The sequence below is a fragment of the Lactuca saligna genome, chromosome 4 (genome assembly GCF_052625555.1).
Source record: "Lactuca saligna cultivar CGN05327 chromosome 4, ASM5262555v1, whole genome shotgun sequence".
In the NCBI taxonomy this organism is placed as follows: Eukaryota; Viridiplantae; Streptophyta; class Magnoliopsida; order Asterales; family Asteraceae; genus Lactuca; species Lactuca saligna.
Genome location: NC_136420.1, coordinates 5805946 through 5810928, shown reverse-complemented (window position 1 = coordinate 5810928; position 4983 = coordinate 5805946).

Here is a 4983-nt window from a genome sequence, read left to right as displayed (position 1 = left end):
ATTAATATATTATAACTTATAATATATTAATAATCTCCAAGTGTTATTTCTCTCATTTAGTTTATCCAATTGCACGGTGCCATGCAACCCAAATGGACCATGCCGGGTTGGATGCCGGGTTGGGTCAAGTACATACCAGAAATAGTTATGGACTTAGACACCTTATCCAACACTTGGAACACCTGGTAGTCCAATGAATCTCTAAGACATGCCCTATTCTCTAAGGTGTCGATTTATTCCAGCTGCAGAAGGTGCGTGCTCCTGTATAACCCATCGACTAACACCTAGACTGGTGTCGAGTCTAAAATCTCTTCAGGATTTGGGTTACGAGGTTTAATGCAACCTACTTTCGGTCTTTATTCAAGTATTCTTGGCTTCGAAGGTTATCCTATGGTTCTTGACATTCTAGTAGTCACTTCAGAGAATGCAGTTTATCGTCTACAAGGCGATGGTGACTTCTTCCACGTGGGGAGGCGGAGTGTCCTAGGCACTACTCGTCAGTATCGGAGTGGACGAAGTGCCTGAGTAGTGCGAGCGTCCTTTGCAACTACTCTTCCGAAGGTTCTGAGTTTTCTCGATCTAGGTCAAATCTAGAAAGTATCGGGTTCCGCCACTCGGAACTTCTAATTTCCTCATTCACTCTTCTCAGCATTCTGCTTATCGCAGCTTCCACGTTTCCGGGATATCTGCTGAGATGCTTAATTCGTGGGGTTAAGCGTGAATGGATGGTCGTAGTCAATGTCTTTGACTCTTAGGACTTGAGTTACTTATCCCAACTGAGGGTGCTAGCTACTATATTGACTTAACCGGGATGACAACAATTTCGGATTTGTGGTCATTTTAGTAGCTCAAACCGCAGTGGTTCTCTTGACTCTAGTTCTTATTCTATGGGATAGGATGAAGGGTGTTACGATGAGGTTCGTGGTAGAGCTCATACTTGGCTTAACCACTAATACTTGGTGTATGCAAGTCGTATATAATTGAGGTCGGCAAGATGTTCAGTTGTGCGACTCCACCCCAGACCCATAACCAAACGAGGAACAGGGAGTAGGGAGGAAGCACACATCTTAAATCTTTTTGATCTAAATTATATACCACTCTTATGCACATACCCAGTTAATCATAGTCAATCACATGAGTTCTTTCCTCTTGATTCACAAACCTGATTGTAAGGTGCTAAGGGTCTATCTAGGGGATCTACGGAGTAGGCTTCGGGTGGTTATCATCTTTTGGAATGCTGGTGTACCTTAAACCATGAAACCAAAAGTTTTAAGCTAAAATTTAGTGAGTTCCCCCAAATTACCACACAACAACAATACATATATAATGCATGCACATTGGGCCCACGACGTCAGACTGGATTACTCTTGAGACCACAACATAAGACTGGATTGCCCTCCCGACGCTCATCTTATGACTAGATTGCTCCCAAGCCCAAAGTATAAGTCTGGATTCCCATCCCATCCCTCAAATTATGACTGGCTTTCTCCTGAGTTTATTGGAGTACCGTACAAAGTAGTAACGCCTCAACCCAACCACACTATGTCGATGTATGCACCAGATAAATAATAACCAGCAAGTACAAGTAATCCTACATATTTACCAATCTAACAAATTACTACAACATAGCATCATCCTATACACTAGGATACATAACACAACCTAGTAGGTTGGTATTGGTGCCTTCGACCTACGAGTACAGTGACGAAAGCTCGCCTTAAGTCTAGAAGATAGATGAAATAAACACTGGTCCAAATACTTTCTCTATAAGTTACTTATACAACGAAAGGGACCAAGCCTCAATCTATAATTCAAATTAATTTGTCTGACCTAAATTCAAACTTGGTCAAAGACAACGATCAACGGTCAAAAAGTCAAAAGTCAACATCCAGCCACATTATGCCATGTGTAACAGCTCTACGCCCTACATAAAGCCTAAGCTGCCAAAAACAGGGAAAATGGAGCTACACCCCACGTAAGGAAATTTACACCCCCCAATACTCCCTGTAATCGTAACTTAATCATTAAGTTCTTAATATATAAGGTTTAACCACCAAACTTTTAGATCTGAACTAGATGGACGTCTAAATGCATAAAGTCTCTGACTTTATCCATTTGCATGCATACCAAGGGCACAAAATCTTAACCTAAGTCTGAAAAGTCATAAAATGCTCCATAACTCATGCATGGTTGAATGAGAGTGACTAAGCTCTCATTTTTATGACTTATAAATCCAAAAAACATTTGGAAATGACACTCCAATAGTCTTGAGTTGCTCATACTCATATACACCATGGTTATGGGGACAAAAATTATGAAAACCTAAAGCAAAACTAGATCTAGCACAAGAACGCATTTAGTTGGGAACTTTTATACCTCTTGTAGATGGTTGAGAGAATGAAACTTCTTGATCCAAAGATGATTTGAGCTTCCAAGCAATTCCATCACCTTCTTCTTCCTTCAAACGTGAACACCAGACACTCTCAAGGCTCAAAAACACACCAATGGGGATTAGGGTTTCAAAGGGGTCGTTTGGGAGGATGGAGGTTGATGATGGAAGGACCTCTAAGGAGTTAGAGCCTTTAAATATGGCTCAAACTCGTAATATTATTGTTTTGGTCATGGGTAACTACGTATTGCGTAACATGATATACGCCCCACGTAGATCATTTATTCCCTGATAAATTGATTCCCTCCTACGCGCTGCATGGAACTTACCCTACACCCTGTTTAGGATTAAACCTTTCAAACACTTAAGCTTTTAAAAATGTAACGAAGAAAATTGACCTAGAATAACCGAGTGTTGCTGATAATCTAAAGTGTTAGCCGAAAAGCTAGCGTTCCTGAGGATCTTCCACCTACATCAGGTAAGTGCATAGTTACTTATATGAACATAATTTTATTACAAGTATTATTAAAAGTATTAAGTATTTGTTGAAAGTTTATATATGAGTTATATGCTTATTGACGGGAATATGAGTTAGAGGTATAATTGTTGTTATACATTATGCAAACCAGATATGGTTCTATATGTGTTAGAATGTTACATGATAATAATAAAAGTATTATTACTAAGAAGATAAAATAAATAATACTCTATGTTAAATTATACACTAAATTATGATTGTGTTGCCTAAGCAGAGTTTGTATTGGAAGTTGATTTTAAGCATTGTATTATTGCTTATTGATGAGATAAGGCTTACAAAGGATGCATATTATGAGTTAAGTTGAAGAAATGTTGGATATACCATGTATTGCATAGGCAAGAACTTCATGATGATTATGGGTATTACAATCTTGTTTAGTTATACCCTAAGACTTAAAAGGGATGTTTTAGTTCAATTAAGTTTGGATATCGGGTAACATTTTATTAAGGGTGCGTATGGGATAGGAATGAGAGTAGAACTCTATTCAATAATACTGATGATCGATGGGATACGTTTTACGTACATGAGTACTATATTTGTATTCCCCTCCTAAAATTTTGATCGATGACTTTGGTGACTGATAGGGTACGTTTCACGTACAAGAGTGATATATTAGTATTCCCCTCCTTATTCTTTTGATGAACTTTGTGAGTCATCATTTCTTTTTACGAAGTGATTGGATGAACTTTGTAGACTGCCAAATAGGGTATGTGATAAGGGACTTGTTAGAGTAGGTCACACTCCCAAGAAATAGAAAGAAGAAGACGCAGAACCTTGAAGGAATTTTCTCTATTTTTTAATTCATCCAACCAAAAGGGAATTACATCCGTACACACCCATACACCAAAAAGATCTGATACCATTTTTGGTGTATGGGTGTGTAAAGAATATTTTTGTTAAAGAAGGGATTGAATATAAAAACATGTAAAAAGAAGACTCTAGTATCAATAAATGTAGTGTTGTAATGTAGTGGGTGTTATACTTACATAGAAAGAAACTATTCAAGCCAGCCTGTGTTGTTCTTTGGTCTGTGTGGTTGCTTTCCCTGTTGGCATCGTGCCTATGGTACTGTTAATCATCGTCAACCTGACACTCTGTCACTTATAAGTTTCATGACTCTAATTTGTATGAACACTCAAAAATAACAAAACAAAGATTTATTGATAAAGAGTTCCCAAAAATTGAAAACTCTTACAATATTTTACATTTTCTCCCTTCTAAGGGAGGAATTACTCACTAGACATTGAACTGAAAATTTACTAAATAGAGAGTGCTTTTTCTTGCACTCGTTATTGCGATGATCCTAAAACAAAACACAACTCTCAATTGATAGATACATTGAGAGGGTCTGATTTTTGCCTATTATGCCAGGCATGACGTTTTTATCCACTAAAGATTACATTATTGTGGACAGCTGGAAAGCTTCTAATAATGGAGAAAGGCATTATTATTTTGAGTGGCGGGGCCATTTGACATGTGAAGCATCTTTCTTTAAGATGATGAGGATTTGTCATCTTCAGAGGGGGGTCCCTCCTTTGTCTCCGAATCTTTGCTTTCGCAAAAGTGACAAAGTTGTTCTTCGAAAAGTTGTTCTGCATGTCAACATAAGTGTTGGTGTGTAGCATTGGATACTTCCATGCTATTGTTCATGATTTTTTCGCCAAACTTGGAGGCTTGACGAAGATCTTCTTGGCTGGTGTTGTTGTAACTCCAGCTTGTAATTATACAATGCGAGTCGGTATAATTAATCTTCTTTTTTGAACTAGAGATAATCTCAATGATTTTATCTGATATTCTTCTTAAACCCCTGATGCGATTGGGATGAAGAATTTCTGTGAAAGGTAGATCTTTATCTTCCATTGGTTGAGATTGTTCAACTTCTCTATTGGCTTTAGAAAGACCAATTTCTAAAAAGTGGTATGGAGAAAGAGTTGATTCTTGAATCCATTCTGGGAGTGAAGAGATGCATCTGATGTAGATCGGATTATCTTTTGCTTTAAGTACTTTCTTTCGAAAGTTCTTAATGGATTCTACCATGCTGCTTCGGAAGAATTTG